Here is a 14,450-nt window from a genome sequence, read left to right as displayed (position 1 = left end):
CATGTTGCTCATTAAGTTAATTAGGTTTCATTCTCATTGTAAAATGTGCTTTTATATATCTGATGATAAGGTTACAGATACCAAAATATAAGATTAGTTATAATCTCTCCATTTTTATTTACATCTGCCCACAGCCTGACTTTTTAGATCTCGCCTATTGTTTTGTTTTTATCGAGGACATGTGCTGATTTTCGCCTCTTACCTCATCAAACCTCAGCTTTGAGTCTGCCTGCCATGTAGCAAGGACTCTTCAGCCCCCAGTCCACCCCAAAGCCAAAGTCTTCCTTCCCTTCACATAGTCCTGTGAGAGTAATCCGTGTCAGAAGCCCTCCTAGCAAGCCACAGTCTGGCCTGCACTTTAAGACCACAGCACTGGGGCTGGGGCTCTAGAGCAGGAATCTCAGCAGCAGCAACTGTCTTTCTGAGTTACTGGAAAATTTCCTTCATCGATACTCTGGGTTTTGCATGTCCCAAGTAGGTCTGTAATCTGTCAGGACCTGAAATATATCACCAGCAGTCCAGAAAATGAAGCAGGAGGCGCTTAGTGATTCATCACCTGCTCTGCCTGCAGGAAGAGCTACCCTAATTACCTTTCCAAAGGTCAGACGTTACAAAAATCTAGGCGTAAGTATTTGTAGAGACGGAGACAGGCACGGTTCTGATAACACAGATGTTGTAGCACCTTTTTCTTTAAAGTCAAGGATGCAAGTACACATACACTTGCTATTCTGTGTCTGGATCCCCTTGGCGGCTCACCAGTTAACCCTGACAGTCAACCCTGCTTAACCTGAATTCGGCCTCAGACAGCCATCACCCATCAGCTGGGAGGCAGGGCCATGCCATGGTCAAGAGCAAGGACTGTAGTCAGACTGCCTGCTTCTAATCCTGGCTCCGCCTACTAGCTATATGATCTTGAGTAAATTATTTTGCCTCAGTTTCCTCATCTGTAAAACCGATGTACTAATAATTCATATGACACATAACGCGTGCTTGGCAAATATCAACGTTCATGACTGACTGAAGCAGCTTCCTTATGGACCCTATTTGCTATTCTTGCATGATAATGTTTCTTCTCTTTCTGAATGAAGTCCAAGTCAGCTGTGTTGATTTGTTACATTTGAGAGGCAGCCTATCAGGCTGGATCTTGGTTGGAGTGGTTGAAATGTGCCTCTCGCTTTTATTCAAACATTCCCAAATGCGTGCCTCGGTTAACAGTGGAGTTTGGGGAGTTCCCATCTTGGCTCGGTGGTTAACAAATCAGACTAGGAACCATGAGGTTGTGGGTTCGATCCCTGGCCTCGCTCAGTGGGTTAAGGATGCAGCGTTGCCGTGAGCTGTGGTGTAGGTTGCAGACGCGGCTCAGATCCCACATTGCTGTGGCTGTGGTGTAGGCCGGTGGCTACAGCTCCGATTAGACCCCTAGCCTGGGAACCTCCATATGTGGTGGGAGCAGCCCAAGAAATGGCAAAAAGACCAAAAACAAAAAACAAAAAACAAAACAGTGGAGTTTGGGTCAAAGGGTGTGGTCGACTGAAAGTGACACTCTTTCCACTCCTGGAAAACAAACAGCTTGAAGTATTTACCTAATCCTGGGTAGGGAGGGCCATCTTCACGTGTGAACAACATTCAGGACGTGCTCATGGCATTGTTGGCCTTCCCATCCAGCATCCCACTCCCTCAGTTACCAGATTTTATATATAATATGTATGTTCATGTTCAGCTGTGTGCGCTGAACTCCGCGTTAATGTCTCCCACACAAGAATCTGATGACCTGCATAAGAAAGAATTTGTGTCTGAAAGAATCTTTGGCTTATGTGCAAAGGAAAAAGTCTCCCCTGGAAAAAAGCAGGCCTTACACATTTAGCAGAGCCTCGTGTCCACAGAAACAGTCATTGGCAATTAGGCGACTGCGAAAGATCAGAGGCAGGAGCCTGCACATGAAATGGAGGCGGTGTGCAGAGATCACCGCCTTCTATCTCTGACTTATGGGCGGCCCAGGGCCGCCTCCCCCTGGGCCCAATCTACTCTGAGCTTTTCCTGCTGTGAACAGAGGCCCTGGGGACTTTTACGCACCCCAGTTTTCACGCAGCTCACTTATCCCTCTTCACATGAATGAAAACCGCCTTTGATTTTGAATCCTCACGTCTGTTTTGTGTAACCCTTAACTGATGTGCCAGAATCACTCTGTACCTTAAAGGGGGGTCTCGTGCTGGGTTATTAAAATCAGTCCTTCTCTGAAGAGTCACTTTGCTCACTTAAAGGATAACCGCCCTGCCTTTCCTAATGATGCTCATCTCGTTAAACCTGGATTAAGGGAAAGGGGCAAGCAGACCAGCCGCTGGAACCCGGCCAGAGCCTATCGATGAGTTGGTCCAGCCACAGAAGAGGCTTCAGAGAGATATTATCATCTGCTGATCAGCTGATCGGGAGCCTTCCAAGCCTTTCAGGCCTGTTCCTCCTGGGAAACCCTGCTTCGAAGCAGTAATTGCAGTTAGACTCTTGGGAAGGCAATAGAGACCTTGAACTAGTGGGTCTAATCTTTTCAGATGACATTATAAGTGGAAGTCCCCATCTCTGGAGAAGTCCTAGGAGAAGTTAAGCCATTTATCCATTCAATCAGCATTCTCTGTTTCTTCTAAGTGGAGGTCTTTCTACTAAGTCCTGGGAATGCGGTCATGACTTAGATGCCCCAAATCGAGAGGGAAACAAATCTGACTAGGAACCATGAGGTTTTGGGTTTGATCCCTGGGCTCATTCAGTGGGTTAAGGATCCGGCGTTGCTGTGAGCTGTGGTGTAGGTCGCAGATGTGGCTTGGATCCTGCGTTGCTGTGGCTGTGGTGTAGGCCAGCAGTTGTAGCTCTGATTCGACCCCTAGCCTGGGAACCTCCATATGCTGTGGGTGTGGCCCTAAAAAGCAAAAAAATAAAAAATAAAATAAAAAAGAGAAGGGTTGTAGTTAAACAAGGCAGACAACTGCTTTTACCTTCCAATTGCTGAGTCTAGCTTAAGTGAAATGTAATCTGCCTTCTCCTTATGCCTCTCACAGTGTGAGAATCTCTTCTCTGGTGTGAGTCTCTGGAGTTAAAAAGATTGCAGGGGATTTGGGGTGGGGTTTTGGTACACAATGGGCCCTAAATTTAAAACACTCTCCCATCAACCAAAGAAATAGTCAGTTGTCCCAAGGCTGAGTAGTTTATGTTGTCTTCAAGGGTAATTTTGACTTTATTGGGTCTTCCCTTTAAATGCTAACCAGAGAAGCTAATCCCCCAGTGAGACTTAGTTCCTCTGTCAGACAGCAGAAGAGGAAGCAGGGCTGTGACATCACAGAGTGGGAGCAGGTTTCCCAGAGGAGTGGACTGGCAGAGCTGACTTGATGAATGAATGGACATTGACCAATGGAAGGATAGCAGTCTGGGGTGGGACTGGAGGGAGGAGGAGGTGGAGAATGGGTAGAGAGAGTAAGGAAGTAGAATTGACAGGATGTTGTAGGACGTGAGAGAGAGAGAGAAAAGAATCAAGAACTTAGACGCGATGGCTCAGAAAGGCACAAGAAAAGCAGCAGCTGCAGAAAGCCAGTGATGGAGCGGGGCAGCGGGGTGATGCTATGTTTCATTCAGAACATACTGAGCTGGGTGCCTAAGGGACACCTGAGTCAGCTGCTCTTCGAGAGATGAGAGGCAGGGCTGCCAAGGCAGATTTGAAGTCACTGGGGATTGAGGCTTCCACTTTAAGGATACAAAGTTAGGTCCGTTTATTTTCATTTTACTTCATTTTGGCTTTTAAGAATTTTTTTTAAACTTAATTGGAGTTCCCGCTGTGGCACAAGGGGATCGGTGGCATCTTGAGAGCACTGGGAAGCAGGTTCGATCCCCAGCCCAGCACAGTGGTTTAAGGATCCAGTGTTGCCACAGTGTGGCATAGGTCACAACTGCAACTGGGGTCTGATCCTTGGCCCAGGAACTCCACATACTGTGGGGCAGCCAAAAAAAAAACAGGGGGAAAGATTTTTTTTTAACTTAATTGTGTTTAATATTAAGTCTAGCTTCTCTACCCTATTTCACTTCCTTCTCTAGGCAACCATTTAAATTTTATGTTTATGTTGTATTTTTTTGAACTATATCCATACATCCTCCTCTTGGAAAACCAGAAACATCCTATGTATAGTTCTCCACCTTGATTTTTTTTCACCCAACATTATATCCGTGAGGCCGCTCCATGGTATACAGTGAGTAAATGGGTCTCTCAATGAGACTGGCTCTTACATGCTGCTTTGTAGGCTGTCCTTTATCAGCTAGTACCCCAGATGCCTCTTCCCATCTTCCCTTCATGCTTTGGAAATACCGTCAGATGCACACCAGCTTTGTGGGGGGAGGGGGGGTCCCCATGACAGTACTCTTCAGGCTTTTGTTTTCATCCATCAGTTAAAGGCTACACATATGTAGTCCATCAGTTTAGGTCACATAATATATTGAGTTTCAACACATTTTTTAAACAATAAAAAAAATATTTTAAATGACTTCCACTTGTTTTAAATCTGTGAAAGGGATGATATTTGCCATTTTTACCCAGGATTTATATGCAACTTGATGATGAATGGCTGGAGACCTAGTTGAGGGTTCCCATCAATCTTTTCTTGTTTTTTTTTTTTTTTTTTTTCCTCAGCTCCTAATTCTTACTCAACCAGAGAATCCCAGCTCACAAATTTTCAGTGGTTCTAATAAGTTGTTCTGGGTGTTCATTGTGGAAAGTGTTTCTAGTCCTTCCTTGAACTGTCTCAAAACGTAGCAGCTTAAAATGGTGGCTTATTTCTCATGATTCTGTGGGTCAGGAACGTGTGCAGGGCTTAGGCAGGCAGTTTGCCCGTGTCAGCGGGCATCTCTCAGCAGCATTCAGTCATGGCTGGGCTGAGCTGGACAGTCCAAGAAGGCTTCACTCACATGTCTGGGACCTCAGCTGGAGCGTCTAGAATGACTGATGGCCTCTCTCTATCTTTGTTCATGTGGCACCCCAGCAAGTGTCCAGTTTACAAAGGCAGCTGTTCTCCAAGGGTGAGTTTTCTCTTGGAGAGCCCCAGGCACTTATCAAGGACAGCTTAGCATTTGGAAATATCCCATTGGTCAGAACCGGTCACACAGCCAAGTCCAGAGTCAACACACAGGAACACACAGGTGTGTGAACACCAGAAAGCATAACTGGGAGCCACCAACGTAGCAGTTGACACAGGAGACTTTTTCGTTTGAGCTCCTTTCAGCTCCGTGTTAGACTCTAGCTTCCAAATGTGTCCTGCCTCACAGCCAAAAGGGCATAATGGTTCAATCTGAGATGCAGTGATAAACACACCCCTTGAGGCAGTCTTCGGGTTTCACCCTGGAAAATATTTTCTCATCCACTGCAACATTTGGATGTGTTTTTTTTTTTTCTTTAAGGTGCCTTGATCATTGATTTATTCTGACAAGTAAAGAAAATAAAGGATTGGGAAAGATTCAATCTTAGCATTTAAGTCATCTGCACCTGCTTCTCCTTCTTAAGAAGTCTGATACCTGCTTTTCCTCAGAAAACTCAGAGGATACTTGTTCTGAAGTGATAGGCTCTGACTACACAAAATGCTTCCTGTTTCGAGAGTTGCTTCCCTTGAGCAAGGCACTTGCAGTCATTGAAATAGTCCTTACTGGCATCATCGGCATGATGAAAAATGTTTTATCTCATCCCTCATTTTAAAAACTCACAGTAGGAGTTCCCACTGTGATACAATGGGATTAGCAGCATCTCTGGAGCACTGGGGCGAAGGTTCAATCCCCAGCCCAGCGCAATGGGTTAGGGATCCAGCATTGCTGCAACTGCGGTGCGGGTCACAACTGCAGGATATGATTCCTTACCTGGGAACTCCACATGTCACTGGGCAGCCAAAAAAAGAAAGAAAACCCTCATAATAGGAATCCCCTAGTGGCCTAGCATTAAGTATTCGATGTTGTTACTTCTGTGGCTTGGGTTTGATCCCTGGCCCAAGGAACTTCTGCATGCCACAAGTACAGCAAAAACAAAGCATAACAAAGGGGAAAACAAAACCTGAATTCAATACTAGGTACAAAAAAAATTTTTTTATACTCAATAATGGTTACCTCCAGGGCAAGAGGTTGGATAGGGGTGGTTGTCAGGTCTTTAGCTTTTTTTTTTTTTTTTTTCCCTTGGCTTTTTGCCTTTTCCAGGGCCACTCCCGAGGCATATGGAGGTACCCAGGCTAGGGGTCTAATTGGAGCTGTAGCTGCCAGCCTATGCCAGAGCCATAGCAACTTGGGATCCAAGCCACATCTGTGACCTACACCACAGCTCACGGCAACGCCAGATCCTTAACACACTGAGCAAGGCCAGGGATCAAACCTACAACCTCATGGTTCCTAGTCAGATTCGTTAACCTCTGCGCCACAATGGGAACTCCAGGGGTCTTTAGCTTTATATGTCCTGTTTGCTTTTCTATAATCAAGAGTATTCTCAGGTACTATTTATATAATTAAAGATCAAATAAACAGAGGAGATTTACATAAGCATTTACATAACACCTCTGTAGCCAGCATACTTCACTATGAAAAAGCCCACTCTTAGCCTTAGACTTCATATAATCCTGAGATTGGGTCCCATTCTCACCATTTCCCCCACTGCTGAGTCCAGATCTGGAAGCTTATTATTATACTGACTCTTCTCTGTGATCTAGCACTGTGTGGTGGCCTTTATGGGCAACTCCTTGTTGGGGGATATTTTTCTTATCTTTCTGTCATTACTAGTCCCAGCACTCCTTAGCCTGTCGACATCATCTCAAATAAGAACTAACCATTAACCACATGGGAAAAAAAAATCTTGTCTCCTATATCAGGGTTTTTACTAATAAGGAAAACTACTTTCAAGATGCAGGACACATTTGGCTCACATGTGTGCTGTAAAATACCGTGAGCAGGACCACAATCTGTTATGTTAGAGGTTCTATCCAGCTGTGTGTACATCCACATGGGAGCAAGGGCTGGTCTACTTTGCAGGCCATTGATAATATCCACCCCCAACAGGTCATTTGAGAAAGGAAAGCTGCTAGATGATTACACCACTTTTTTTCAGAGCATGATCCTGATGGCGTGGTTGGTTTCAGGTAGTGACTTACAATGGACTTATCAGAAACCAAGTAAGCAGGAAGAAACTTGAATTAAATATTTAAGATGTTGAAGGAAAAAGCCACCAACCTAGAATTCTATATCCAACAAAATTATCCTTCCATAGTGAAGAAGAAATAAAGAACTTCTTAGGCAAATGAAAACTGAGGGAAAAACTGGAAGACCTACCCTCCATGAAATATTAAAAGATTTTGTTCCAGCAGAAGGAAATTATATAGGACAGAGACTTGTATCTACATAAAGAAAGGAAGAACATTAGATGAGGAATAAATGAAAGTAAAATAAAATCTTTTATTTTTCTTAATTGATCTAAAAGATAACTAAGATAATAATAATAATGATTTATTGGATGACTATAGCTTACATATAAGCATACATAAAAGTGAAATAAATAAGGGATCGAGTGAGAGGAACACATTATATTCTATTATAATGTAGCTGTGCTACACATGAAGTGATACAGTGTTATTTAAAGGTGGACTTAGATTAGTTAAAATTTTATTTTGAGGATGTGGGTTTGCTCACTGGCCTCACTCAGTGGGCTAAGGATCTGGCATTGCTGTAAGCAGCAGCATAGGTTGTAGATGTGGCCCAGATCTACCGTCGCCATGGCTGTGTTGTAAGCCAGCAGCTGCAGCTCCAATTCAACCCCTAGCCTGGGAACTTTCATATGCCACAGGTATGGCCCGGATAAGGAAAAAAAAAAAAAAATGTGTTTTGAAAACTCTAGAGCAACTCATTTAAAAAAAAAGTTTAAAAAGAAGTACAAGTCATATCCTAATGGAAGAGATAAGAGAAACTATATAAAGTGCTCAGTTAAAACCAGAGAAGGCAGGAGTTCCCGTTGTGGCACAGTGGTTAACGAATCTGACTAGGAACCATGAGGTTGCAGGTTCGATCCCTGGCCTTGCTCAGTGTGTTAAGGATCTGGCGTTGCCGTGAGCTGTGGTGTAGGTCGCAGACACAGCTCAGATCCCGCGTTGCTATGGCTCTGGTATAGGCTGGCAGCTGCAGCGCCGATTAGACCCCTAGCCTGGGAACCTCCATATGCCTCGGGAGCAGCCCTAGGAAAATGGCAAAAAGACAAAAACAAACAAACAAACAAACAAAAAACACAGAGAAGGCAGAAGAAAAATGAACAAAGAATGAATTCAAAGAACACAGTTACAAACATGGTGGACATTAATCCAAGTTTATCAATAGTCACTTTTAATGTGAACTATCTATCTAAATATACCAATTAGAAGACAGAAATTGCCAGAGTGGATTAAAAAAAAAAAACAACTAACTATGTCACTGCTGTGGCATGGGTTTGATCCCTGCCCAAGGAACTTCCGCATGCTGGGGGCATGGCCAAAAAAAAACCAAAAAACAAAACATATGATCTGGCAATCATGCTGCTGGGTATTTACTTAACTGATTTGAAAATGTTTGCTCACTTGAAAGTCTGCATAGGAATGTTTGTAGCAGCTTTATTCATAATTCCCAGAAAAGGAAAGCAATGAAGATGTCCTCCAATAGGTAAGTTGATAATCAAACTGTGGTACATACATGCAGTGGGGTATTATTAATTAATAAAAAAGACAGAAATCAAGTCACTAAAAGATATGTTTGCATTTTAATTGTATAGTGCTAAGCATCTGGAAAAGGCTAACTTTTTGGCAAAAAAGAGATGGTAAAAACTTAAGTGACTGTCATGGGTTTGGGGGGAATGCAGGAGGGTAGCATGGGGATGTGAAGAAAGTTTTTTTTTTTTAGTGTGGAAAAATTATTGCATATGATACTGTAGTAATGAATATATGATGCTCTAATAGTGAATATATGATTCTCTAATAGTGAATATATGATACTATGCATTTGTCAAAAGCTGTATAACTTTATAGCACAATGAGTGAGTCTTAATGTATGAGAGTTTTGGGAAATCATTTAGAAGGATTTGTAACAATCTGTGTTACAAACGTATGAAGAACCTTCACTGAAGGGAGTGGGAGGGAAAAGGTGCTGACCAGGTAACTTTGGAAATTAGTCGTCTGTAAGACTATTGGTTCTATACTCCAGCTGAAAAGGTGGTTTCATATGGGATATGGATTAACAATTTCAGTGCCACTATATAATATCGCAGTTGAACAATTAAGGACACAGTGGTGGATAGTGAGCCAGTCTTCTCACTGTGGGAGGGGGAGGGGTGACAGGGAGCCAAGACCATCCTAAGGAGACATGACTTTTAAGTGTAATATGTATCTTGGATGGGATTCTGAAATAGGAACAGGACGTTAGAGTAGATCCACACTAAAGAAATCGGGATCAAGGGCTGACTTTAGTTAATGATCATTAATCAGTGTTAGTTCATTCGTTAATAAGTAAACTATACCAGCGTTAATCAGGGAAAATGGATACAGGGTTTATGTCAACTCTCTGATCTCTGCAATTGTTCTGTAAATTTAAAATTTTAAACAGAAAGTGTTTTAGGGGGAAAAAAAGCAATGCAGAATGTGAGTGTTCCGCAGAATTGCAATTAGAATGATTTAGACTTATTTAAATCTATGTATGGCATTAAAATAATAAGACAATACTAAAATTTTAAGAAAGGATAAGCAAAAACCACAATGGGATACTGATAAACCCGTTAGAATGACTGAAAATGTTTAATTTGATGATATTGAATGATGACGTTGGCAAGGGTGTGGAGACACTGGATCTCTCACACATTGCTGATGGGAATGTAATGTGCTGCAGCCTCTTTGGAAACTGACAGTTTTCTTATAAGTTAAACATGCACTTACCCTGTGACACAACAATTTAATTTCTAGGTGTTTCCCCAAGGGGTATAAAAGCATATGCACACACAAAGACTTGTTCATGAATGTTCGTACAAATTTTATTCATAGTAGCCCCAAACTGGTAACCACTCAAATTGCTGAGTGTCTACACAAATCATGGTATTTTTATGTAATGGAGTAGTACTCAGAATTTAAAAGGAAAAACAAACAAACAAACAGGAGTTCCTGTTGCGGCTTGGCAGGTAAAGAACCTGAGGTAGTCTCCGTTAGGATGCAGGTTCAATCCTTGCCCTCACTCAGTGACTTAAGGATTTGGTGTTGACACAAGCTGTGGTGTAGGTCGCAGATGCAATTTGGATCCCGCATTGCGGTGGTTGTGGCATAGTGTGGCAGCTGTAGCTCCTATTCCACCCCTAGCCTAGGAACTTCCATACACCACAGGTGCAGCCGTAAAAAGAAAAAAATAGTAAAAAGGAAAAAACCTACTGCAACAAAATGGATTAATATAAAAAAAATGATGAGTAAAATAAGCCAGACAGAAAAGAGTACATACTATATGATTCCATTTTGATGAAATCAAGGGAAGACAAATCTAATCTATAGCGATAGAAAGCAGATCTGTGGTTGCTTGCGGCTGGGGAGGGGAGGTGGAAATTGAGAAGGGGCAAAAGGGAATTTTTAGGACAATGAAAAGATTCCATATTGATTGTGGTGGTAGTTATACATGTGCATATGTTTATCAATACTACTGTAATGTGCGCATTTTATCATTTATAAATCATTTCATAATGAAGTTTATTTTTTAAAAAGAGCAGAGGGAGAAATGACAGATTAAAAGGTGAAGGGGATTAAATTTATGAGATTAAATTTCTGCAAATTTGACATCTCCGAAGAAGGATACCAAATAGATAGAACAACAACAAGATCTTCAAAGTACAATTCAAGAAAACTTTCTAGGGAAAACGTCTCAAACTACAGCTTCACAGACCCCTCCTATCCCAAGAATATTTGATACTGAAAAATCAACACTGAAATTAGAATATTTACTGTGTATCGAAGTGAAATAAAGAATATTTAGGGCTTCCATGTAAAAAATCAAATCGCTACATATTGTAACATAAAAATACTATTTTAAAAATACCAAATGTATCTGTTGCTATCAATAAATTCAAATGGATAAACCAAATTTTAAAAGGAAAAATGCTCTGGCTGAGCCACAATGTGAAACAGCTATTTGCGGTAATAACAGACACCAAACATGATAACCAAGAAAGTTTAAAATAGAGATATGGAGAAAAATTCTGGGCTATATAAACAAAAAGAATGCAGAAATGACCACAATAAAATTCAAGGCAAAAAATATTAAATGGGGGTAAGTAAAGGCAATATATAATAAGGGGCAAACTGCACAATGAAGACCTCACATTTATATTTATTTACACAACAATTACAATATCATCCTAATTTGTAAAGCAAAAACATAAGGAAATAAAAGAAGAGGTAGAAATAGAAGTAGGAGACTTTAAGAATCCCTGTCGTGTCTCAGCAGGTTAAGAATCGGACTAGGAGTTCCTGTCGTGGCGCAGTGGTTAACGAATCCGACTAGGAACCATGAGGTTTCGGGTTCGGTCCCTGCCCTTGCTCAGTGGGTTAACGATCCGGCGTTGCCATGAGCTGTGGTGTAGGTTGCAGACGCGGCTCGGATCCCGCGTTGCTGTGGCTCTGGCGTAGGCCGGTGGCTACAGCTCCGATTCGACCCCTAGCCTGGGAACCTCCATATGCCGCGGGAGCAGCCTAAGAAATAGCAACAACAACAACAACAAAAAAGACAAAAGACCAAAAAAAAAAAAAAAAAGAATCGGACTAGGATCCATGAGGATGCGCGTTTGATCCCTGGCCTTGCTCAGTGGATTAAAAGATCCAGCGTTGCTGTGAGCTGTGGTATAGGTTGCAGACGTGGCTCAGATCTGGTGTGGCTGTGGCTATGGTGCAGGCCAGCAGCTGCAGCTCCAATTCAACCCATAGCCTGGGAACTTCCATATGTTGCAGGCGTAGCCCTAAAAAGAAGAAGAAAAAGAAGTAGGAGAGACTTCATCCCTATTAGCCTAAGAGTTGAAGTTCACAAAATAATAAATAAGCTAGAGAAGACCTTAATAAAATATGTAAGACAAATTTAATGCCCTGAACATTATACAACCAAAGCAAATAATCATTATCTTCTCAAGAATGATATGCCATGTAACATTCTTCAGTCACAGGGCAAGAAAACTGAAATCAGAGACAAAACTAGAAAACAAAGAAAAACAGAAAACCATCACCAACTGTTGAATCAAAGAGGAAATCAGAACAAAAATTGGAGAATATTTCAAAAACAACAGTAATGAAAACACTTCATATTTCAGATGATGAGATGTGACTAAAGTAGTCTAGAGACAAAAAATCATAGCCAAAGACATAATATTTATAAATAATAAATAAGAAAGTAAAATAATAATCTAGCTCAAGAAATTAGGAAGAGAACAAAAGAATAAACATAAGGAGAGAAGGAAAAACTGATGTAAAAATAGAATTTAATGTATTAGAAAGTTAAAAAGGTGTAACTAATAAGAAAAAGGGATTATTTATAGTAAAAACAAGAATCTAATCACGAAAAAAAGAGAAAGCACACAAAGCACAAAATGTAAAAAATGAAGAAAATAATCTTAGATTAGAATAAACTAATTTTCTAGCTCAGTTTAAAAATAAATAAGATTATTTTCCAGGGAAATATGAAGGTCTAATATTAGCCTTAGAAAAGGGAGAAAAATCTAAACACACCATTATATAGAAAAAAAAGTTAATTGTAAAGACTTAGCTGTCTTTCACCAAAAAAAAAAAAAAAAAGAGGCCCACATGGTTTCCCAGGCGGAATTGAACCAAAACTTAAAGGAACTCTAATGCTTTAAAATTTTTACTGGAAAATTAAAGAATATTGTTTTGTAAGTTTATGCATTGAGGTCCTCCCCCTCCCCCCAAAGATAGCAATAATGGACAAAAATACTCAAACAGAAAATTAAACAAACATAGCTAGTTCAAAAACAAATTAAATATCTCTATGCACTGGGAAACAGGATAGTGACACAAAGTGCAAACCTCAGCTAAAGAAACTGGCAAACTGGGCTCAGAACCTGCCCACGGCAGCTGGGAGTTTATCTTTTGTAGGGTCAGCTGAGTCTAAATGTCATCATATGTAGTCAAGGTCATCACCAGAAACCAGAGGCTGTACCAAGGCTCCTCCATCTATGAAAGGAGGCTGAAAAATCCTTGCCATCTCTTTGCTACCTAACAAGGCTTGCATGAAGCTGTGGTCCTGGGGAGACACAGTTTATGACCAGGAATTAAATCAAACTGTCCACTAACAGCCCAGCAGCATGTTTGCCATTGCCTCAATATCACCAGGGGGTGGGAACCCTGCATTGCCAAATAACACCTGGCTCAGGACTGAGGGGACGGGGTTGAACCACTAGTCTGGCTGCTAAGAGAGTGAAGAAAGAGAGGGAGAAGGGCTATGATCACAAAATAGACATTTTCCAATGTACAGAGACTGGAAGAATTTATTACCCATTAAATGTGTTCTTCAGCAAGAAGAAAAGAGAAAAGCTGTGGGATTCAAAAAACAATGGAGAGGGAGTTCCCGTTGTGGCGCTGTGGTTAATGAATCTGACTAGGAACCATGAGGTTGTGAGTTTGATCCCTGGCCTTGCTCAGTTGATTAAGGATCCAGCGTTGCCATGAGCTATGGTGTAGGTTGCAGGCGAGGCTCGGATCCCTCTTTGCTGTGGCTCTAGCGTAGGCCGGTGGCTACAGCTCCGATTCGACCCCTAGCCTGGGAACCTCCATATGCTTCGGGAGCAGCCCAAGAAATGGCAAAAAGACAAAACACACACACACACACACAACCAAATAAAACCAATGGAGAACACAGAAATTAATAAATGTGTGGGTGAATTTAATTAACTATAGACTATAAAAGTCATTAACTTTGTGTATAGAAAAGTGAAACACATCCCAGGAATTAATATTAGGTGGGGTTATGTTCAAAGGGCAGTTGAAGCATATTAAGATGCTTGCTTTTTGTGACTTTAGACTTTTTATAAGAAAATTAAGTATATATGCTACAAGGGCAACCATTAGAAGAACAGAAATATAATCAGCACAGAGGGAGGTACAAGAATGTAGAAAACCTTAATTGTTATGCTGTAATAAATTACCACAAACTTGGTCACTTAGAACAATTGAAATTTATGCTCTAAGTATCTGGAGGACAGAAGTCCAAAATCAAGGTTACAGGAGGGCCATGGTCACTCTGAAGGGTCTAGGGGAGAATCTTTCCTTGCATCTTCCAGTTTCTGGTGGCTCTTTGTGTGTCTTCTCTGTGTCTCTTTTTTATACAATTAAATTTAATCTTTCTAATTTAATTTTTTCATATTGGAGTATAGTTGATTTATAATGTATTAATTTCAGGTATACACA

Source organism: Phacochoerus africanus, chromosome 7 (assembly GCF_016906955.1).
Source record: "Phacochoerus africanus isolate WHEZ1 chromosome 7, ROS_Pafr_v1, whole genome shotgun sequence".
Classification (NCBI taxonomy): Eukaryota; Metazoa; Chordata; class Mammalia; order Artiodactyla; family Suidae; genus Phacochoerus; species Phacochoerus africanus.
The sequence above is the reverse complement of the archived record's forward strand: the minus strand, read 5'-3'. Positions refer to the sequence as shown.